Source organism: Scylla paramamosain, chromosome 10 (genome assembly GCF_035594125.1).
Source record: "Scylla paramamosain isolate STU-SP2022 chromosome 10, ASM3559412v1, whole genome shotgun sequence".
Taxonomy (NCBI): Eukaryota; Metazoa; Arthropoda; class Malacostraca; order Decapoda; family Portunidae; genus Scylla; species Scylla paramamosain.
This window is the reverse complement of record NC_087160.1, coordinates 9911596-9937500: the sequence shown is the minus strand read 5'-3', so window position 1 is coordinate 9937500 and position 25905 is coordinate 9911596. Positions and strand designations below refer to the sequence as shown.

At 34.2% G+C, this 25905-nt stretch overlaps 2 long non-coding RNA genes across 4 annotated transcripts in view; one reads left to right on the top strand and one right to left on the bottom strand.

The window, feature by feature from the left end:
• The window catches only part of LOC135104220 (uncharacterized), a 31405-nt gene extending 5597 nt beyond the window's left edge, over nucleotides 1-25808 (top strand). For 2 of the 3 annotated variants that reach the window (XR_010270331.1, XR_010270333.1), the window contains exons 2-4: nucleotides 10662-10737; nucleotides 22003-22139; nucleotides 22439-25808. This is a non-coding gene — a long non-coding RNA (uncharacterized LOC135104220). Of the gene's footprint in view, nucleotides 1-4988; nucleotides 5124-10661; nucleotides 10738-22002; nucleotides 22140-22438 lie in introns of those variants that run through there. The other variant, XR_010270334.1, reaches the window with a different exon arrangement.
• LOC135104222 (uncharacterized) lies at nucleotides 4873-22826 on the bottom strand. The gene is made up of 3 exons (XR_010270335.1): nucleotides 22783-22826; nucleotides 10171-10261; nucleotides 4873-5011 (listed from the first exon to the last, which is right to left on the bottom strand). It is a non-coding gene; the product is annotated as an uncharacterized LOC135104222 (long non-coding RNA).
• Nucleotides 25809-25905: the final 97 nt, after the last annotated feature.

Here is a 25905-nt window from a genome sequence, read left to right as displayed (position 1 = left end):
AGATTATGGCGCAAATACATGTACCAGTCACACACAACTATGGACTTCACCAATCGCTGTCTTTGGAGTATAGGCAATACAACAGTGTCATTAATCTTACAAATAGTAACATATAACGTTCAGCATTTATATATTTCCAATATGAAGGCAAAGACACTTAAAAATGGAGACAGTACAAGTAATTGCTATACATTATAATATGTATAATTAAAATATTTTTTATATAATAAATACCTGAAAGTCAGTGTCAAGGTAAGTATATTTTTCAAAAATATGTAATATCAATTACATTCTGTAACTGAAAACCAAATTCAGTGGTGGAAGAAATTTGATATAAACATTAATAAACACTTGACAGTACACAGCTAGGTGTCTCAAGTACTGAAATCATAAACAACTCCTGGCACTGATGCTCTATGCCCATTGTAGTGCAGTTTTAATAACAGGACAGTTGCTGTAGTTCTGTTGGTTCCTTTTCCCTTTCCAATAAAGACAAACAGAACCAGGTACTCTTAAAGTGGCTTGAAATTTTTACCAGATAATTTCCAACAGCACAAAGCAGCATTGGTTGGTTATATACAACCAGCAAAGAAACCATTGAACAATTTCCAAAGCACATCATAATGTAAAGCCCAGCTTGAAAACATCCATCTTACAATCCATATAGTTAGAATCAGCTAATTCATCCTAAGCATATATTCTATTAAATAATAAAGATGCCCAATGCTATCAGTAAAGACACCTCTCATAGGCATACTGAAATTCTTTTATCTGCTCAATTTCTTGCCCATAATCATACTGATAATTCTTTAATGGTCTGGCAACAGCATTGATCCATGTCAATCAAAAACTGCTGGTAATAATTAAATAAATTAAGAAATGTCAAGATTTTGACAGTTTACAGCTAATTGAAGCACTCAAAATTATGTGAAACATTGAACATTTCCTGAACCTCATTAACAGCAAACCAAAATGTTTCAAGGTACAGACAAAAGAATGAATAATAAAATACTATAATAAAAATGTACTATATATCCATTGTATTTTCATAGGTGTTTTTACTGTATCACCAAGCAGAGTGGGCCCTCAGTATACAAGTATACAAACAAGAGATTCAGCATTACCTCCTGCAGTTCATGTGGAAGTGATTCAACACAAGCACTAAAGATCTTTTCAGCTGCTGTATTAGGGGGACAATGTTACATGTAAACTACAAATGCTGCAAATGAATTGATTCCCCTCCTCCAACTTAGATCTTTCTTAGCTTTTCCAACTGAATTTCTGAGAAAACTAAGTATTAATTTTGTTCTATTCAACTGGGCAACATTTGAAGCTGAAATGAAGTTTGATAACATGTCACTTGTTGAATGTTATAAAAAAAAAAAAAAAACAGAAAAAAGTAAAGCTAAGGAACAGAATAAAGAATAATGTTGAGAGTTAGTGGATAATTCAAGATATATATATATAGATAGATAGATAGATAGATAGATAGATAGATAGACAGACAGACAGACAGACAGACAGACAGACAGACAGACAGACAGACAGACAGACAGACAGACAGACAGACAGATAGATAGATAGATAGATAGATATTTTTTTATGTAGGAGGGACACTGGCCAAGGGGAAAAAAAAAAAAAGGCCCACTGAGATGCCAGTCCCAGAAAAGGGTCCAAAATGGTTGTCAAAAATTGAAGGATGTCTTGAAACCTCCCTCTTGAAGGAATTCAAGTCATAGGAAGGTGGAAATACAGAAGCAAGCAGGGAATCCCAGAGTTTACCAGAGAAAGGGATGAATGATTGAGAAAACTGGTTAACTTTTGCATTGGGGACGTGGACAGAAAGGAGGAGAGAAAGAAAAAAGTCTTGTGCAGTGAGACCATGAGAGGAGGGGAGGCATGCAGTTAGCAAGATCAAAAGAGCAGTTAGCATGAAAACAGCGGTAGAAGATAGCTAGAGATGCAACACTGTGGTGATGAGAGAGAAGCTGAAGACAGTCAGTTAGAGGAGAGGAGTTGATGAGATGAAAAGCTTTTGATTCCACCCTGTCTAGAAGAGCAGTATGAGTGGAAAGCCCCCCCCCGGACATGTGAAGCATACTCCATACATGGACGGATAAGGCCCTTGTACAGAGTTAGCAGCTGGGGGGTGAGAAAAACTGGCGGAGACATTTCAGAATGCCTAACTTCATAGAAGCTGTTTTAGCTAGAGATAAGATGTGAAGTTTCCTGTTCAGATTATATGTAAAGGACAAACCGAGGATGTTCATTGTAGAAGAGGGGGACAGTTGAGTGTCACAGAAGAAGAAGAGGAGAAAGTTGTCTGGAAGCTTGTGTTGATAGATGGAGGAATTGAGTTTTTGAGGCATTGAACAATACCAAGTTTGCTCTGCCCCAATCAGAAATTCTAGAAAGATCAGAAGTCAGGCTTTCTGTGGCTTCCATGTGTGAAATGTTTACTTCCTGAAGTGTTGGACGTCTATGAAAAGACATGGAAAAGTGCAGGATAGTATCATTAGCATAGGAGTGGATATGGCAAGAAGTTTGGTTAAGAGGGTCACTGATGAATAATAAGAAGAGAGTGGGTGACAGGACGGAACCCTGAGAAACACCACTGTTAAAAGATTTAGGAGAAGAATAGTGACCATCTACCACAGCAGCAATAGAATGGCCAGAAAGGAAACTTGAGATGAAGTTACAGAGAGAAGGATAGAAGCCATAGGAGGAAGGATAGAAGCCATAGGAGGGTAGTTTGAAAATCAAAGCTTTGTGCCAAACTCTATTAAAAGCTTTTGACATATCCAAGGCGACAGCAAAAGTTGCACCAAAATCTCTAAAATAGGATGACCAAGACTCAGTAAGGAAACCCAGATCACCAGGAGAGCCGTCTTGATGCAACCCACACTGGCAATCAGATAGAAGGTTGTGAAGTGATTGATGTTTAAGAATCTTCCTGTTGAGGATAGATTCAAAAACTTTAGATAGGCAGGAAATTAAAGCAATAGGATGGTAGTTTGAGGGATTAGAATGGTCACCCTTTATAGGAACAGGCTGAATGTAGGCAAACTTCCAGCAAGAAGGAAAGGTAGATGTTGACAGACAGAGTTGAAAGAGTTTGACGAGGCAAGGTGCAAGCACGGAGGCACAGTTTCAGAGAACAATATACATCTTTAAGTATGCACACACACTAAAAAAAGTATTGTTACACATTCAGCATGATACAAGCTGACACCAAGGGTAGATCCACTGATTACAGGCAACTCAAAGTTGGTATCCCTGCATGTGTTTAGTTCAATTGCATCTGCATGAATCAAGTGAGTGGCACTTGTAAATGAGACAATACGATTTGAGCCACCATTAACACTCCATGAAACACAGGCAAAGCTTTAGTTGAATACGCTTACCAACCCTGCTGAGACTACCAGGTTGTCCAGTGTGAAGCTTGCTGAATCCCACTATAATGAAATTTTTTTAATGTGTGTACATTAATGTGCTTGAGATAAAAACAGACATTATGGAGGCATTTCTCATTTCTACCACAGGCATTCATTGTTTGCATGCTGCTTTCAACTGGGTAATGAAAATAAGTGGTGTCTCCTTATCTCTTTGCTGTCTCTAAAATGTACCGTCTTTATATTATTATTATTATTTTTTTTTTTTTTTATGATTTATACTTATAATAATCCAGTAGCTCAACATGATAATAATGCAGTAGCTCAACATGACATCAACACTATATAAATAACTGAATTCACTCCTTGACTTTTTACATTATCTTTATTCTAGTTATATCAACCCTTCCCTCAGATATATCTGATCCACAGCCATTCTAATGTTCAATGGTGAAACAAAAAAGTGATATGCACCTGAGGTGAGCTAGAGTATATGCTGACACAGTATGGTTCACTACATTGCACTTGGAAATTTATAAGTTGAACAATGAAGAAACTGAAAAACAGTGAGGTAGAGTGAAATTTTATTTCAAACTGGGAAACATCTTTATAGTGACTTCAAATTTTACAGCATACTTTTGGGGATCACCAATGGAAGGCAATTCTAAGTCTAGACATCCTTCCATAACAACAGACAAAAATTGTGCTGAAAGTGTGCTGTGATTTATAAAAATTGTCACCTGACTATGTCAAGCTCCTCAAGAAAGAAGTATCTGAAAGCGTTCCCATCACAAGATTTTAACTCAAAAGATGAAGATGTATCATGTTGCTGGAAAATTTTAACCAGGTCCGCAGACAGATAAGCAAGAAAGAAAATTGTGTTGGTTGGGAGTTGCTTGATTATTCAAATGCTGATGAGCACTCTAAAACCATTACAGCCAGTGATAAAAAGTAGCTATGAATATGATATAATAGTAAAATGGCAAGCATCCCAGTTGAATGGAACACATTAAACAATCTAATATATATATATATATATATATATATATATATATATATATATATATATATATATATATATATATATATATATATATATATATATATATATATATTACACATCATGACAACTCAAATGTTCATGTTGCTTTTCTCTCATGACTCTTTCAGTTGAATATAAAATTGCTACTGTCCCACAGCCATCCTAAACTCTAGATTTGACACCAACAAGCTTTGTTCCAATGTTGAAATCCATCCAGAAAGGTCACAAATTTCAGACAAAAAAAGACTAAAGAAAATTCATGACATGATCTACACACCACCTATCAAAAGACACTACAGGACATATTTCAGAAACAAAAAGCACTGTGGTTCTTATTAAGGTACAGTTAATGTAATAGGTCTTATTAAGGTACAGTTAATGTAATAGGTCCATAATATTAATAATAATAATATTCATTCCTATGCTAATGATATCACCCTGCAGTTTCCCATATCTTTTCATAGACAACCAACCTTTCATGGAATTAAACACCTCATGCAGGGAAGTCACAGAATGCCTGACTTCTTACTAGTAGTTGATTAAGTAACTTTGCAATTACAGATGATTCCATCCAGAACTGTTCCATCAGGAGAAAATAATGTCAGATGCTTCACAGCCATGCTCCTTGAGAAAATAATATCAGCTGCTTCACAGCCACTCTTAAAATGCTGATGATGACAATGATGATGGTAAGGACACATCCATTTACTTCAAACTCTGAACATGTGCTGAAGCTGATCAGTTCATTAAGTTTACTGACAAATAAGAAAAACAATCTGAACCATTACTTGATCAAAGTTTGGCATGTGATTATCCAGTTAAAATGAATAGGTAAGCAGGCAAGAGATATATTCTTCAGTCCTAAAACCGCAAACTCCAACATGTTTGCACCTACACTATTTTCAGTCCAATTAACATTTTACTTCACAGCTACAAAATTTTACAGCTGTGTGGATAAATCAAATTATGAGTTCAATTAAATGCACAAATTTTTTTTTTCTGTACAACACTAATAATCCTGTCAATCATTTTTATGATTTTGAGGTGACTGAAGAAATAACCTAATTAGGTTATGAAAAAAAACTGTAGATAAAATCAGGGGAAGTAGTTTTGATCATGGACACCAATCAAGCAAAGATTATTCTAACCTCTGGTTAACAAAGCTCTGCTTTCAAAGGAAAACTCATTCCTCTGTTTCATAGCTCATCTCTGAATGCTGTTGGTGAGGATGATGATGATGACAACAAAGACACATCTGTTTCCCTCAAACTCTCCATTTCTTTAATTTCATCTTCTCACTGGGAACAACTTTAAGAAAAGGTCAGGATTGCAGGGATCTTTACTGTACAATGATAAACTTTTCAGTTTGTTGTTTTCTGGACAAATCATATTACAGAAATGACAGGCTGTGCATCCAAACCAAGCTAAGTGCCAAAACCAAAGTTTGCCACAAATCATGGTCAAAGTTTGGAGGCTATCTTACTCTTGTCACTCTGGTATTAATGATGTTATGATGGTCATTTTTGGTCAGAATATACATTTACATGTCTATTTTTACTGTGCAATGATATACTGCTTTTACTATGGAAAAATGATACCTATACCATGCAACCCATACTGTGCAAGTCTTTATTTTTATTTATTTATTTGTTTTTTTTATAATGAATGTTAGAAAACTTTGAGAGCGTTTTGTGACAAACTTTAATGCCACGCATCACTTACGAACCTAGTAGTACTATTATTTGCACTATGAAGTATTGATGTATATAACAGTAACAAAGAGATGAAATAGTGGATATAAAAATTGGCAGAGAGAAATTTCATTTACTTTCAGTATGAAAAAAAAAAAAAATGGAATAATAAATAATGCTGTATGGCACCGCCACACAACCAGAAATTCACTGTGAGTTAGAAGGGCTTTGACCGCGAGCATATTGAGGAAATGCACTCACTCTTCTGCCGCCTGCTCTTCACATTAAGATAAGCTAGAAGTGGTTAGGCTACATTAGTTTGGTTTGATTTTGTTTGTTAAAATAAAGTAAAATCAATAACCTCATGGAATTTATGAATAGAAAAGCTCAAAATGATAATGTGCTTAATTAATTAGTGTGCAACAACCCCTCATCTTAGGCTCCTGCAAACTAGTGTATGCAGATCTACAAATGAAGATAAAGTCGGTAAAGGTTTTTACCGACAGTGCTCCCTCTTTTGTGCGCTTGGTTATGAATAGTACCTCTCTTTATGAGAATTTAACCTATTTCCAGTGTCCAAAAGCAGATAGATCTACTACAGACAACTAGAAGAAGGGTTACAATAGCGATATATAGCATAAAATCAAAATTGCTAAATTTGGCGTGTAGCCTGGTTTGGATACACGGCCACTCAAATATTACACTAGTAGTATGCTCAATACTACATAACTTGGTAGCTCATATAACAATAAAAAGAAGTTAAAGGAAAACTGTGACAAGCAAGGTGCTTAAATGTAGATTTATAGTCTAGGAGCAGCTGATTAGTTTCTAAAAGTAAAGAAGTGTTTATTTCCAGTAGGTAGCAAAGTTTTGATATACAAGTGTACATATGGCAAAAATTCCATAGAAGCTGATAAGCCACAAGTTAAAAGGAGCAAAGCATTTTTCAGAGAATGAAAAATTTTATTAAAGAGGGATCAATCTGTGGAGGCAAATATGGGGATGTGTCTGTGGTGATCAGGTGTACAGGATAAAGAAAGAGTGGAGGCAAATATGAGGATGTGTCTGTGGTGATCAGGTGTACAGGATAAAGAAAGAGAATGCCTACATGTTTTACTTGCAATCAATGGCTATAGTAAGATGGTTTGACTGAGAATCAATATTTGAAAAGAATTTATAAAAACCAACTGACATTACAAGAGAGCACATCATAAGATAGATATTTAAGGTGTTAAATCATATAAAAATAATGAGAATGAGATAATTATTATAAGAATAAATTTCTATAGTAGATGAAAAAACCAAAACTATAGAGATGGAGTAATCAGGTTATGGGAGCAATGAGTCACTGATGTGGTATCTGTGTATACAACAGCAGCGTATGGGGTGAACCAAGTTAGAATGATGAGGTACTATTATACAGAACTGAAGTAATGCATTGTGGCTGCTGGGAAATGGATACAAAACTTCTATCCACACATTAAGGACTTTAAAAAGCTATAAATATATATATATATATATATATATATATATATATATATATATATATATATATATATATATATATATATATATATATATATATATATATATATATATATATTTTTTTTTTTTTTTTATGGTGCTTCTACCATGTGGAGGAGAAAAGGAGAAATAAAATGAAAATTCAGTTACAAAGTCTACTTTCATCAAAGTGTGTATGGCTTTCAGAGGTTTTAGTACTAGTGTATTATTAATTTTATGCATGGTTATGGAATTAAATTTGCCTAAAATGGCATAACCCTTTAGCATGGTAAAGCTTCAGAATAGGGGATCACTTTTGTACAGCTATTCCATCCAAATTCTCTACACTCCTTCCTCCACGAAGGAATCTAAAGCCAGTTCAGATCGCACCAGGAAAGTGACTAACATTACTGCATTGCAAGACCATGTCTCTAAAACAACAGGCACAACACTGTATCAAGTAGACATGGGTTCACTGACAGCAAGCAGGTTAAGGATCAGCTGAGTCTTCCCAATGCCTGCAGTGAGAGACACTGTCAGCTACCTTTTGTCACCTGACTGGAGCAGACAGTTCATTATCCAGCATGGGCATAGCATGGCAAATTAAAGAAGTTTAGCTCAAACCAGTCATTTGGGATGCACTTCCTTAAGTGATGTCCAGAGGGAAACCTATGGTGACACCATCACGTTGTTTGTAGTAATTATCATTAATCATGAAAATAAGTGTCTCCAACAATTAGTTTCAACAAATCCTTGAATGAATTCTTATTAAAACACTGCACTATATCTGTCCTGCCAAGTACATTTATCAATAGTTTCACCTTAGGTGACATGAAAACTTAAACCTATTTAACAAACACAAACTAATGAGAGTGCACTGATTACTAGTAACAGGAGAAATTGCAAGCACTAAAAATTCTGAATCATTGTAACCACAGTGCCTGCAATAGAGCAGAGAGAATATGTCTAATGCCTGCCACCTGCTCACTTGCTCGCTGTCACTGTGAGCAACCCAACATGGCAGCTCACTTGTTCTCCCACCAGCTAGCTTGCAACTGCTGCCAGTGTGGACACAGCCTTATATTAACGACTTTGTGATGAATTACGCAGTCAAAACATTTGTCAAAATCAAGTTAGATGACATAAACTGTTCATGTACCTCCACTTCATTCACACTTCATTACTGTTTCTTGATTGTTTTCTACTTAGTGCATCAATAAAGACAGTTATTATTAGTTTGTGAATTTTTCTTCTAACCTATTCTATCAGTGGGTTAATAAAATATGAAAAAATATCTAATTTTTATATGTATTCTTACCAAATATTTTCAGCAACTAAAAACATTCAATTACATCAATAAGCAGATACCCTAGTGCAAGGATTCCCAACATTTTTGTTCCTGTGTATCCCTTGGACATTTTTATGGGTTCATATGTACCCAAAAATAAGTTAGTAATAAAGAAGGTGGAATTGTAATATTATGATATTATTTTCTTATGAAATCTGTATGTGTAGATTGCACAGGAATCAATAAACTAAACTCAAGTAATTTACAAAATATCTTGATCCATCACATACATATCTTTCTTAAAATTATCCACAATTATCATTATGTCCCATACCTGATCCTTTCAGGCCTAGCACAGATTAGTTCCATAATAGTGAAAACCAAATGGTATTCTCCCTACTCCTGATATAATTTTGTTGAAAATTTTGCTAAAAAAATAAATAAATAAATAAATTTAAAAAATAAAATAAAATAAAAACAAAAAAGTGTAATCCAACTGCAGATTATAACACCATGTATTGCACAGTGGTGGTTATTCTCTGAGACCCAATGTACCCTCTGAAAAGTGCAAATGTACCACTGGGGGTACATATACCCCCAGGTTGGGAACCCCTGCCCTAATGACTAATTTTCTACACCTGGTTGCAGTCATAATAAATCAAACATGCAAATGTAAATATCAGACTATGTTTTGTACCTCCAACATTAAAGTCATCATAATAGCTTGTAAATTAACAAGAATATACATAAGCATATTCATAAGCAAACAATATAGGATTCAGTGAACTTAAAGGATCCCATAAGCCTGTAGCTCTCACGTATAACACCAAAACCGTTTGTCAATGACCAAGACATAGTAAAAATATTTGATGGATAACCTATCATAACAAAGTCTATGTGATAGACCATAACTAAGTGAAGTCCTCCTTCTAACATTAATGGTAACCAGTCAAACATTATCTTGATAGCAGCACTAGTGCAAAATATGCTTTAAAATTGTGTGTGTCCTTAGCTATGCAAGCCACCTAAAGTTGAACCAGAAGATTTCTGAGAATTTCATATTCCTTTCTATGTAGCCAATTACTAATAAAAAACACAGATTTATTTCAACCACATGACATGCAATCTTTAAAGTTACCTATGCCCCTAAAATAATATACTTTATTCTTTCATACTTGTGATAGTAACAGTAACATCATTAAAGAACAGTAATAATACATGTATCTTTTGGATTCTAAATACATAACCACTGACCTCTTTAGCAATCCTGTCAAGTGCCTCATCTTCAACTGCATACTTTTTGCCCTCACGCCGTCGAGAACCAATGTTTCCTGCATTTTCCATCCTGTTGAAATAAGAGCATATTAATAAGATGGATGAATAACAAAATTAAATCTGCATTAGAACTGGCCCACTCAGGAAAAAATAATATATCATAACAATCATTGAAATCTTTGTTGATACAGTTCCCTATAAATAAACTTGATATGTACTCTTATAGTAGTTTGACTGAGACCTGCCTCTTTACCCCAACTCTACTCATGATAATCAGGAATGTGACAGGAGACATTAGGTAGACATGCTGGCCAATAATAATTCACACACATGCATTACATAATGAATAACATGAAGGCATTTCTAAACATATGAAGTCTTTAAAAGGATTGACATATTAAATAACAAGATATCAACATGTACAGTAAACCTTCATGAATTTTAATCAACAATACACTTTGGTATTTCAGATCCTATTGGAGATGGCACTCTGTATTCATGTGTATGAGGCAAGAGAGACAAAAGAAGGTAACACCTGGTGCTAAGGTGAGACTGACTAATATGTTTGTGACATAGATCACACCACAGGAAATTACATCATAATACAAAGATTGAGCTCACAGTTCTGGGCTTTATCTGTACAAGCTCAGAGGCACACACAGATAAGCATGGAGTGAAACCAATTGTTGGGGACTTGAAAAAAAGACAACAGTTATGTGTTTCTCTCTCTCTCTCTCTCTCTCTCTCTCTCTCTCTCTCTCTCTCTCTCTCTCTCTCTCTCATTTATACATATTTTTGATGTGATGCTCCTAACCTTAATTATGAAGGCTTAAAAATAAATAGCACATAGTCATGCAGCTTGGCGAACCACTGCCAGATGATTTGAGACTAATGTGTCAGTATAGCACTGATAACTATAACGAAAGCTCTTTTCTAAAAATCACTGCTATAATTTTCTAGTGGCTGACAACTAAATTGTCATCCATCCTTTTACCAATTTTAACCATGTTATGTCTGTATTTATTAGTATATCTGTTTTAGCAGACAGGTACAATTTACTGACTTAGCCTCTCACTTCTGAATCTTATCCAAGCAGCATGAATTGAATTGCCACTCAATTGCTTCCATTATGCTCAACATACACTATTATTTCATGTGAAGAAAAATAATTTCTGCTATAAAAAATTCCTGAAACCAATAAACACAATCTGTCTACACTTCAGAACAGCTGTTAAAGCAAATATAATGCAGTTTACAGACACATAACTATAAAATAGCAAATAATAAAATACAATACATAAATAAATACATAAAATAAGCACACCAAAATAAATAAAGAAATAAGCAAATAAATAATTACTTAAGAAAAATTGAAAAAGAATGTTTCACAAAGTAGATCATTTGTGTGTTAACACATGAGGAGAGATTGTGTATGGGTTAGAGCATAGTGCACCAGACCTCTCGCTGTCCAGGTGTAAACACTCAGCAGAATTGTAATGAGCAAGGTACAGTCATATCTTTTGCATCAGTTTTGCATCAGGGACAACATTAATTTTTGACAGTTAACAAGCAGGCAGATGTAGAATTTTACAAAACAAATCCACTGTTATTTCTTGTAGGTGCAGTAATAACTACAATTATACAAAAAATGAAAAATAATAGATAATAAATTAAATAAAAAAAATAAATTAAATTAAAATAAATAAATATTAATAATAATAATAATATAATAATAATAATAATAATAATAATAATAATAATAATAATAATAATAATAATAACAGCAAAAAAATATATCAAATATCAAAATTAATAATAATAATATAAGCTAATACACATACACTGCTAATAGTTGAAGCAACTGAATTCTGGCACAGTGTGGTCAGTGAGGATCAGTCCTTTCCTCCACTAGAGCCTTAAAGGTTAAGATGAGATAATGCGTTTTGGTGTGATTATGAGAGTGATCACGTACTTGCCTTGCCTTGGTTACCTCCATCTTCATGGAGATGTCAATATGTTATATTGATAGGTATACTTGCAGTAGTACTATGAATAGTAGTGATAGTGGTGAAAGTAGTAGTAGTAGTAGTAGTAGTAGTAGTATCGACCTTTTACTTCATATAAAACCATCAAGTAGTTTTAAGTAATCTTTGGAAGAATTGATAAACTGTCTTATGGAATCAGTAACATTCTAAGTCAAAGTTTCAGGTGAAGAAATACGATTTATGAGCATGTAATGATATGATACAACTAAGGATGATGATCATAAAATATTCACCTTCACTGAGTGAGAAAAATTTATCACTCAGATCGGATAATGCATGCAATATGTAGTGTACGAATATCAAGAAAACAACTTCACTCTGCAGGCAAAAGTGGCACTAAATTTACAAGAGTAAAAATATAGAGAAAACTAGAGAGAAAAGATCAAATTCACACTTATAACTAAAATAAATGTAATGTGCAAATTCCACAAACATTATGAGTGAGCGTGACTTCCATGCACAACTATGTAAAATATCTTTTGTATGTATAAAAGAAAAAAACAAAATTTGTGCATTATTCTCAAGCATTATTCTCACACAAATTGGCATTGGTCTATGCTTTCTGCAATAATGAAGTTATATCACACAAAGCAGAATTTCTCATAAAAAAAAACTGACTGACCACATTTCAAATTTGGGATCTACTTGTCAGCACCACATGATACATGTGTGAATAAAATGTTGAAAGAGGAGATGGCTTGGACATATTAAGAGGATGGTGGAGAGCAACCGAGTGAAGAAAAATCTGAACATAGTTAATAATCTACAGGTGAACCAAAAAATAGAATGAATTGATCCAAAAGGGTCTTGTGCAATGAGATGACAAAATGAGTAAAGCCTCAAAAATCACATCAAATAGTGATTTTCAATTTCAGACATTAGTTAAAAAAATAAATGAAAAGCAGGGGGAGGGAATTGAATATACATATCTATATGCATATACATATGCACAAAAGGATTGTCTTTTTCTTTTCACTTGTATGCCATTGTATGCCTCTGTGATGATACATCAGTCTATATTATATGGTAGTACTTCTCCACCTCTGGATGCCAAGTAGATCTGAGCCTTGTGCTCTAGTACTCCTTGAGAGAAGCACAACACAGTCACTTAACTTGGCTAATGTTAATGTTTATCTTATTCTCTTCTACAGTTTCAGACCTTAAACTAAACAAGGAGCAACTCGTTATATCACACATTGAGAGACACTTCACAATCAAAACAATGTTATTTCACTATAAAAGCAAAACAAAATGAAGTTATGAATGCTAAAAAAAAAAAAAAAAAAAATGACTGCCAATGACTGGTTAATATTTCATCTTGTACGGGTGAAATATCCTATCAGTGTTGGGTTATTTGTGTGCCTTGGATGGCTACCTTCTGAAACATTTTAAAGTTAGTCAAGCATAATGACTTAATTATCAATATATACTCAAACCCATTTACCCATACTGTTAATGATATCATGTCTGTCTATATAACTGGACTGATGAGTATATTTAGGATCAGTTCAATAAGATGTATTTACAATATAGTCGAGTTCTATTTGTGCTTTTCCATGATTACAAAAATTATTTCTTCTTAAGCAAAGGAACTACATTTGTTAAAAGCAGTGTGTCTGGCTAGATATGGATACAGAAAAATGAGACACACAATTTATTCTTTCTTAAACAGAAGTATTACATTTGTAAAAAGCACTATATTTGGTTAAATGTAGATGCAGAGAAAAAAGAGACGTCACAAATCAATCATGTTCTCTCAAAGGAAAATATTCTTTGACTTTAAGATAAAACCCCAAAATTGAACCTGAAGAATAAAAAACTTAAATGATTTAACTAGAAAGAAATTCATTCATCAGTAGTTGGTGATATCACCTTAAGCTGAATAAGTAGTACTGCTCCAGAATCCCTTTGGTACTCACTTCAGTTTTCAGATTTTCTGTCCAGGGCTAAAAACTTTATCTTTTCTACTAAATTTGTTATGGTTTCTCAGAGTTATGTAGTATGTAGAGAAAGTCTAAGTTTGGGAGCCTGGGTCTGCCAAGACCTGCATCCCAAAAAAGAAACATCAATTTAAAGGTACATAAATAAATATGGCAAAAGTTATTGGTTGCCAATACAGTGCAGTGTTTGTTTTCCAGTGCTCTTAGCAAAGTGTTATGTAGCCCGATCTACTACCAAAGGAGTAGATCATCCCTTCCATTATCAACTTCTGATTATGTTGTTTTTTATTTTCTAGCACATTGAAGGTTTATGCTGTCCCATTCCATATATACCATAAAGTTTAAAGTACACTTGAGATATTACATATTTCTAGGATATTTGCACTAAGATGCTGGTTATCAGTTATCATTCAGTCTTGTGTTGAGTTACCAGATACTATGCAGGAGGCAAGTTGTCATACCAACCCTAAAATTCCCACTGTGGGAGACCAAAGATCTCTCCTCATGCAAAACACACTATCAAAAGGAAGTTAAATACAAAACCTCTTGACAATGCTCCTGGCACCTCAGTGAGGTTTATGGGTTGATGCAGCAATGCTACCTCATACACTTTAATTGGCAATCCATTGCTGGACTGAATAATGGGCTGACACGAGTCCGATCAGCTATGTCTTTCATCTGGTATGGGTACTTTCCTTTCAAGCACCCATCCTGAAGATAACTTCCAGGATTAGATACTTAATTCTAGGCATATAATGGATTAGGACCACATGATGAAAAAAAAAATAAATAAATAAATAAATAAATAAATAAATAAATAAATAAATAAATAAATAACAATAATAATAATAATTAAATAAACAAATGAATAATAATAATAATAATAATAATAATAATAATAATAATAATAATAATAATAATAATAATAACAATAATAATGAATAAATGAACACAAGATGTCTGGATAAAACACAATTTCATACAAAGGGACAACAGAAGCGACAATCTCTCCCTCTAGTAGCAAACCTACAAAGTCCTGCAGGCAGTACACAAAGCCTAGTAGTACACTGCACTGGCAACAAGTAATTTTTGTCACAATCTTTCCCCCATAAATGGGTACATTTTTGGGGAGTGCAAAATCATGGCCAGTCTAGGCTGCCTACCCAATACTTCATATGAGTATCATACGTGTCACATGTTTCCCAATAATGTGCATATTTCACTATCAAGATGAAGACATAACTTTGTTACACATGGTCAGTCATTTTTTTCATCATTAGGTCAAGTTGGTTTGGTAAAATAAAACACCACACCATAAACACATCTAACATGCACTCTGTCCTCACCATTCTGGAACTTTTCTAACTATAGGCATTATGGTAGATCTGTTAACTAGATGTCTTCACTCTGGAAAAGTTGGACAAAATATAAAACTTTAAAATCAAACAAGTGCATTGTAACCATCATTTGAACTTTTACTATTGGTACTTAATTATATTTTCTAAAGAACATTCATTATCTATACCTTACATTAAATTACTAATCCTAAGCTACAGAAACTCATAACTGATGTGTTTCATAAGATTTAATCAACAAAGTGGTCTGCAACCAACACAAGGTAAATGACAACAGATCATGTGTAAGATTTTTTCCACAATGGCTTTTCTGAAAAGTAATAAAAAATAAAATAATAATCTCAGTTTATGGTCTTGAGAAACACACACAAAAAAGATAATCACTATCCCCTTAAGGATAAATGTATACTGAACCACTACAATGCCTACACTTTGCTGCCTGTGCACCTTAAGAACTGTATGACATCAATTTTCACGGAGAAATTAACTCTCTACATTATGCAAAGGGTTAGTGAAATTGGTCATGATTTATATCAAAGCTTCAATAAGCATAAATAACATATGAGAATACTGTATCATACCAGGTATCTTGTCAAACATCACATGTGAGTTTCTAGAATGATTTTATTAAAAGTGGAATAGTATGACTAGTTATATATATAGATTAATGGGCAACGAGACACATGACTAAAATTTGTCTCCATCACTGACTAACTTTGAACTCCACTGCTACAGTACACATTTCACAAAAAAAAATATATATACAGTGGTACCTTGGTATATGTCCACTTTGGAATGAGTCCAACTTGTTATACATCCTATTTGGACGCAAAAAAAAATATTTGCTTGGTATACAATCTTTATTTGGAATACAACTCAAGTGCTAGAACTTGTATGGGTTAAAATACAACACTGGGCACTACCCTTGTTTAAAGTGAAGTTAAATTTTAATTCATTATGTGTAATTGCTTTTTCTGTTTACCATATTTGATGGCATGTGGAAGACGCACCTTTTTCATGAAAATGGCTAAAAAAATCACCCAGCGCCTTATATGCAAATGTGAGGCATCCCGTAGATTTAATTTTGAAATTTCTTTCACCTGTGCACCTGAAGAATTTCACCATCATATTATAGGCAAGGGTGCTATATCATATTTTTCAACCATAATATGATGTAAGGAAAATGTTGAAAAATTAAAACACAGCCCTGTTCAGTGATATGCCAAGTGTGTTTTTGACATCTCAGCAGCTGAGCTGCATTCTTTGCCTTGCCTCTGTGACTAGGCCGCTATCTCTGTTTTATTACTGCAATCATGTAGGATATTTTTACTATTGTGATTGCTTGATTTCTTGTTCAGCTGTACTGCTACCTTGCTTTAAACATTACATGCTTAAATACAGAAAACTTTTTTTCTTAAATATGCCCTGCTGAAATAGGGGGTGCGTCTTATATGTCCGTGCATCTTACTGTACTTGACGGTTTATAAGACGCATGGGCTTGTAAGACGGACCTCAATTTGGGCAAGCATTGGAAAATAAATAAAGAAAGAAAGAAAGAAAGAAAGAAAGAAAGAAAGAAAGAAAGAAAGAAAGAAAGAAAGAAGAAAAGAAAAGCAAGTTAAGCTCTGAATATGAAATGAAGGGTTTCAACTGACATTTGAAACCCTCTCCTAAGTATTCAGATCCTTATTAGATCTCAATATTTTACATTTAAAAAACTTAATATTTGCTAGGATCTACCAACACTGGTCCTTAGACCAATCCTGCTGTAGGATGTAAACAAATATGGCATAGGCAGTGACATTATCAGTCCAGAAAGGTAATAAAGTTTGTACATCCTATTTTTTTATCATCATTCTACACATAATTCTTGTTGTAATATTTTAGTACATTTTCAAAGCACAGTGATGTATGAAAATAGATTTACCTTATTCTCTACAACATATTTTTATTTAAAATATTCAGTATGGACCATCACCATGAGCCACCCTACCTTGTGACACTCTCTTCACTTATAAAATCTTTTGTTTTGTTAGGTAGTAAGCTATTTTCTAAAAAAGCAATAATTTCTCATTAGCTTCAAGTTTTCTTGAACATGTATGCAAGGTAAGAATATTAAAAAAGGCGCAATTTCAGTTGTATGAAGGTGTGTCTTACCTCAAAGAATAATGGCATCATACTAAGGAACACAGTAAATCTCGTGTGTCACTAGGTTTAGTGTATAACTGGCCACGAGTTTTTGATACATGCAATGTAAACGTCGTCACTTAATTTCTTCCTGACTGGTGTTACTTTATGTGGATTACCAGTAAATATTACCTGTTATACACTGTTACTTAAAAAAAAAAAAAAAAAAAAAAAAAAAAAAAAAATGTTTTTGTGCTGTAGAAGCAATTATCACTTTGTTTACATGTACAAAGATGCTTGGGGTTTGATTTAAAGGCCACTGTTGCCACAGACTTACCACTAACAACTGTCCCAAAACTGAACTTCAGTCTTACAAGATGCAGGCTCATTTTCTGAGACTTTTTTTTTTTTGGAAAAAAAGGCACGTCTTATAAGTTATCAAATATGGTGTATACCATCAAATATGGTATGTATTTCAATATTAAGTAGTGCTTAAATTATTCTATTCAATCCCATCAATGTACTGTATAATATGCCAATAACAATAGGATTTTTTTTCATGAGAATAGATTAATCATTTTCCCTTTATTTCTTATGGAAAAAATTAGCTTGATACGCATCCTGTTTGGTATAAGTCCAAGGATCTGGAACAGATTAAGGACATATACTGAGGTACCACTATATACACATGCATGTATACTGTGCTTATTTCACTGTGAAATACATCTATGTTTTTGTGATGTGTTACCAATATATAGCATTACTTCAGCCACATTACTTAAGCCATCTTGACAGGACCAAGACCATAGAATAAAATAATGCCTTAATGATCTCTGCTCTATCATGGCTTACATATGTACTCATCAGCAATTTTCTGCACATTATATAATTACACAAATGTATGAATGACTTTGCTAGGAGTGGGTAGCAAAAGGAACATGATAGCCAATCATTATCAACCCCACTTGATGACATTAGAGATAGTGTGAGTGGAGTATCAATCTACATGATGGTACCAGAGATAATGAGAGTGGAGCAGGAATTAATGTGCTTGATGACTGGTTACCGAGAGGAAGAGAAGGGGAGGACTGGACTTGCTCCCAGATGTTGTATCTTAGCAACAGGTACTGCTGGATGAACATTGTGTTTTGACTATTCGCAGTGAATTTAACACTGCTATATTCAAAAGTTACATACATATATTTCTTTTATTCATTAATAGTCATGTACATTTGTATTCTTTTGATCTTATGCAATCAATTTGTTTATACTACTGTCAAGATTTCCCTATACAGAAGTAAACATGACACACAGATCAAGATTTAAATCTGGGTCCTATTGACTGTGGGCTGAGCAAGCTAACTCCCTACACTACTGGGAGACTGGTTCAAAAATGTATGGACAAAGAAAATGAGAGCAAGGCAACAATGAAGTGTAAGACACTTCATTTGATTTGCAATCCATAACCAACACACTCACAATCCATAACTTCTAGCCAACCCAGAAGAAGGTGGAGATTCAGAACTGGGCTTTTCAAGACCCACACCAGCTCTAACTGAGCAACACTCACACGTTAAAACACACTCCTTATGAACCATTTGTCAGTTTTGCTGCTAAATGAAAAACACTGTAATACTGTATCAATGAGTGTAAACATGGCACAGATGTGACCTTCAAATGTGATATATGACTACTTGGTATAATATTACAGTGTTACAACATGATTCACTCCACAACAAAATTGACAAGTGGTTCATAAGGAGCACGTTCAAGTATGTGTTGCCCCATGACAGCTGCTGTGGCACTCCCTCTAGAAAGATCCCCAGTTCTGAATTTCACCTTGTCCCTAGTGGACTAGAAATTATGGACTGTGTGAGTACATAGTTTGTGAATTGCAATCCCTCAAAAGTAATACAGTATATATACACAAAACTGGCATCACACAGAGCATATTCCTCCCAACAAGTTGGCCATTTTTGTTGGTGGTACCACGAACCCAACAAATTTGGCGTTACACAGGGACTGGACTGCTGTGTTGATGCATTATCATTCCAACAACAAGCTTCTAACTACCATATTTTCCACCACTTTATTTTGCCTAAATTATTCCAAAATTATATGTTATTACATATATATATATATATATATATATATATATATATATATATATATATATATATATATATATATATATATATATATATATATATATATAATATTAAATATTATATTATATATAATGGCTTTCAATTTGACAATGGAACAACAACGATATAAATCTTTAGCTCCACTTGGCAACGCATATAGGCCATGTGGTGGTCTCCACAGGCTGCGCCCTGCTGGGCACAGTCAGATTTGCTCAGGTCACTCCACAGTTGAGGTGGCAACAGCACAAGCAGGTACAGCCAACGTCCCAAGTACCAATGAATAGTCTGAATCCACCATAGCTCAATTAATTTGTCAAGCTTTCACACTCCAGTAAAATTTAGTGCAGGGCTCCATCACAGCACATTGTTTATCTTGCCAGCTGCAGTTGTCAAATAAGTACTATGTGCTATAAATAATTTCACATACCAGACAATCAAATCACAATCATACAATCGCACATGTACTTCACTCTATTTGGTTCTGTAATTGACATTTTGTCTCAAAGTACAATAGTTTACATTGGGTTTACATTTATAGCTTGTAACATGACAGTCATTTGACTCCAAATACTCTCAACACATCTGGCAACACAACTGTTTTCCATTCTTCCCAACAACAGAAAATGAGCAACAAGATGTTGCTTGCTGCTCATTTAGCCCAATCACCAACAAAAACAGGCAACATTTTGGGTGAAACATCCTGTGTGATGCCATCTTAAATGAATGCATTGGAATCAAATAGATTAGTCGACACTGTTAGGGCCTTAATAATGAAAGCAAAACAAACCTTCAGGGCCTTCATACACCAGTTTTTATTTACGTTCAGGTAGACTGTGGTCATTTTCTAAACTAGACCAACAACACTCTAAATAATTTTTGATATAGCAGATTAAGAGTCATGTATTTTGGCTATCTTAAAACAAATTATTGATTACTATGACTGCCTCTAAATAATTTTCTTTCACATTTCAAATTTCAGTTGCAACAAAACTCAACCCCAACTCCATAAACTATGACTGCCTCTAAATAATTTTCTTCCACATTTCAAATTTCAGTTCCAACAAAACTTAATCCCAACTCCATAAACTATATGATGTACTGCAATATGAAATCCTGTTCATAGATTATTTTAATGTTGGCTACTTCATACTAGTCATGAAACTGTGCTGCTTATTTTCCATTATATGTGTGTACATGATGTAAAGCCAATTAATTTTAATTTACATTTCCATCATTGATATATTACTCTATCTGCAAATCTACATGGCATTTGCAGTGTAGCTAACTGACTTTTCCAAAATATTATTAACATCACAATGAATATATATAAAATTTCTTTGTGCACTCCACAAAAATTGCCAACCAGTAACAAATACAACTACCTTCTCTTAAAAGAGTGAGAAATGTCCTTAAAAAATACTATTACTACATTAATGGCCTGTAGCACTCTTCAAAGACAAGAGCTGGAGGAAGAGGATAAAAGAATGTCAATATAACTGTTGAAACTAAAGAAAATATTGGAGTTTATCAAAAGATACATTAAATTACAATTGCAGTATCATGCTTAATGAATACACTTCAACCTTGAAGAGATAGGAAACATAGGAACCTGACTAACTCACCATCCTTAATCTTTAAAGGAGACAGGACCTCTGGTTAGAATTGCCACACAATATCAATTTGATGTCTAACTTTGCCAGCTAATCATATCAATATTTATAAGCTTGAAATCATTGACTTCTGTATTACTTAGATGAATCACATCATCTGCAGCTTGGGCTCTGTGCATGCCGCAGACTGAGAAAGGTTATAGATGGAATGGTCCTGCTTGCAATTACAAAACTGTTGTGCACCAGTTTGGAAAATGCTATGTAATGATTTGGAGATTGTACAAACCACTCAGAAGAATATAGTAGGCATAATTCATTGAACAGAGGTCCTTCTCCATTATATATATTAAAATAAATAAATAAGTAAAATAAATAAGAAATAGCACTATCTTGAGATGTTTTCTATTACTGTTTTCATTATTAGCATGTTGTGACCTAATAAAAACTATCTATAAATTGAAGTGTTCAAACGTTACCAACACTATCCATTTTCAAAGCCTCATATCTATAACATTTTGAAAACTAATAATTTCTCTGACAAAACATCAGCAAACAGTATTATGTTATAATCTGCTTTCTTTTTACAGTTATTACAACAATTTCAAGATAAATAAACTCCAGTTACTAAGCCATTAGGAATACTGCAGTAACATGACAGCGTGCTGGTACCCATGGAATTCCCTGCTCTTCATCCTGGCTAATCAACCAAATGTACCAACTCCAAGTAAGACACTATACTGCATCCATGATGAAAATGCACTATTGAGGGAGAAAGTGTGTGTGTGTGTGTGTGTGTGTGTGTGTGTGTGTGTGTGTGTGTGTGTGTGTGTGTGTGTGTGTGTGTGTGTGTGTGTGTGTTAGCAGATGTTTATGCCTACAAGCACATCATGAATATCATCATTACTGCCTCCACTTCAAAATTACTACAACTTTAACTACGAACCTAATGTAAAGTTATTGTGATAACTTCAGTTGCTGTTTATGTTTAATATTTCTCTCCTTTATCTTATATCTACCTTTCAGCACGAGTATGTCACTATCTGTTAATTCCCTCTCGCTGCCGTACCTCACTGTATCCCTGCACCTCAGCCCCTGCTGCAGGACTTCACTCAGTCACTCTCATCCCTGCACCTCCCACCTAGGAATCGGATTAGTACTTCATTCACCCTGCCTTCCTCATCCACCTCACCCATGTCCCTCACCTTTCACACACGTGCCACACTCTGTAGAACAACAATAAGCCCTCGCCGGTGGAAAACATAATTTCTCTACATCGGACTTGCAAAATAGACAAATTCGACACACCTCCTTTGCCGCCAGTTTCACCTTTCCCTGCCCTCCCCACTGTTTCTTCACTGTATATTTACCTGTTTAGCTCCCTACACACTAAAATAACGTCAGAGTTCCTTGCATATGGCTGTTGTGTCACCAGACATGCACACTGTCACTATTGTGAGTTATTTTCACACGCGCCTCCGAGCTTCCATGTTGGATGTGTCCCGGATGTCCATAACAACCTTCCAATAACGAAAGCTCTATCTCTGTTTTCACGCAAATATACAACAACTTACCGTAAAATTCGTCTATTATCAATCATATTATAAGCATCTAAGCATTAAATAGTTAGTTTTTAGTTCCGCTAAGGACGTTTTTAGAATATAGTTTTGCTTTAAGATTATTAAACTTAGGGATGTGAGTTCGCTCCTCTCAAAGTATGGTCATTGAGAAATAAGGACGAAAAGATATGATAAATCTCGCATTCTTTCGTTCAGTTCTCACGCCCTTGTATAAGTGAATCCCAAACTTCCTCGCTGTTCTCAAGGTTGTTTAGAATTCTTCAGACAAGCTTTGTCAAAACATTAATGAAGATGAGTCACATTTTCACCAAGTCGCAATTTTTTTTTAGATAATTTATACTTGTTTATCTGGAATTAAAATATAGCCTAACCTGCTGGCAGCACACGATGGGTCACGGGAGGGTTTGCCAAGAGTTCACTTAACATTCTTGGTGATGATGGGCATCCTATGCTTTGTTACCGGATACCCACTTCCGCGTATACACTCCTGTGGGTCGATGATGAAAACTAGCGAGAGCCGGACACTGTCTCATGTAGGCTTTATGATAATATTTGAGAATACCATCAATCACAGTTGATTAATCATTCACTATATAGATTCACAGATGCAGGACACACACACACACACACACATACACACACGTGTGTGTACATGAAGATTTATTTATCATTATTATAACCGATGTTGAAAAATTAAGCCCTCAAAAGTAGTCTTAAAACCGTTATATGTGTAATATGAATGTTGTATAGGTTCTTTTCAGCTGTTAAATTTATCTTTCCTAAAATTTCCACAAAACTCGATACCGTATATATACAAAAGACTATATTAGACAAACATATGTCCTTCGTAAGTAGAATGAGCGCACAGATGTCCCTAGACAAGGCAATCGCCGTCAGAAGAAAGTTTCACCATGACCTCAGAGGTCGTGAATTTCCAGTCTCCCGCCTCGTTATTTCATCGCCACATACGGTGTTTCTGGTTACCTGGAACCAAGGATTCTATCCCTATGTTATTCGCTTGGAATTGTAATACACATTCCTTTTTTAGTATGTTTGTTAACGTGATATTCCACAAACTCACATTATACGGATAAGTATATTTTGCTGTGCTTATATAACCATGGGAAAAATATTCTTGTAAATGTCAGTAAGATTAGATATATAAAAACACCTATTTTCATGAAAATAACGTGCTAAATGTGGAAAATCTACAAATGAATATCAAAACGCAAAGCACTTTTTGATAGTGGTAATATATATATATATATATATATATATATATATATATATATATATATATATATATATATATATATATATATATATATATATATATATATATATATATATATATATATATATATATATATATATAACGTACACTCAGCACTTTTCATCATAATGACAAAACTGATGATAGGCCTTAATTACACGTCAAACTTCCGTATGTGAGGATGGCATTGGGGACTGTTCTACCAGTAAGTGACACCGAGAAAGGCGTGTGAACACCATGCTACCGCCACCTGAGCCCTGCCCTACCCTGCACTCAACAGAAAACCTCGTCATTACAACTTTCCTTTCGAATGTCAATGTACAAACGTTTTTCTTCCCGTGGTGAATCTTGCAATTGATTTCTTACTCTGTATATGGATTTTATGCGAGTTTTTATTTCCGGCAACGTGTTGTTGCACTTACCTGAGGCGGAGCAAGTTGGTCGCGTGCCAGGCTAGTGGGTAATCCAAGAGCTGACGTAATTAGCACGAAACCTGATTATGGACCACCCTGACTTGAAAATGAACCACATATTACCTTACAAATATAATTTCCTTATCAATATCTTGAGGTATAAATTCTTTAACTACTCTCTCTCTCTTACACTTGGTCTTTGCATCACCACACCTCACATCTTCGTATGAACCTTTTTTTCCAGCAGGTCTACCTTTCTTCTTTTCCCCTCATGCTTTTTAATTTACTCATATAGTATTCACGATTTTATTACTTTTAAGCCAAAAAGTAATTACTCAGCTGTTTTCTGGATCTTATAATCTATCAAGTTCATTCCTCCTTATAGATTTAGGATACTCTGATTTTATAAGAGTGAAGCACCCTATTCTCCCCTTTAATTCTTCATTGTGCTCGGAGTTTTTTTTTTTTTTTTTTACCTAGAGAATAAATCTTAAAACCCCTTTCTCCCCGTCAAGTCACTTCTCCCATGGAAAAAAAATATGGCCACAGATTCCTGGTAAGTGTACCCTATCGTCCTGCTGCAGCTTTTTATTATAGAGCTTTATGTCAAATCTAGTAATTAACTGAGCCCTTTGTATAATTAAATTGTCTTTTGCATGTTTATATTAATTTAGAATGGATATTTTCAGTTACTTTGCTTCCAATCTTGTATTTCATCATTGTTTGAGTTAATTTCTGGAAAATAATAAAATGCTTTCTTAGAGTTTACTGCTACTCAGTAGTTTTCTCTTTTTATGCAGTAATGTAGTATGTATGTATAAATTATCTTAATCCTTTTACCTCTACTGAATCCAACTGCTGCACTTATGTAGATATACAAGTAGATGCAGAGCTTTCACCTTTGCAACAGAAACTCTAACTTTATGATAAATTGTATAATCAAATTTTTGTCTTATAACAACTATACTTATTATTGTAGTCATGTTGTTGACACATGGAATATGTCTTATGTGTCCAACATGGTATTTAAGACATTTTTCCTTACTGCACAGTTTTTCCTAAACACATTTTTTTTTTAATAAAATTACATTTATTTGTATTTTGTAATTTATGTAAATAACTTTATTCTACTGTGTTGTTTCATTACATACCTAAATTCTGTTACACATAAACAATTTGACTATAAGATGAATTTAAGTTGGATTATATGAATATGTATAGTACAAG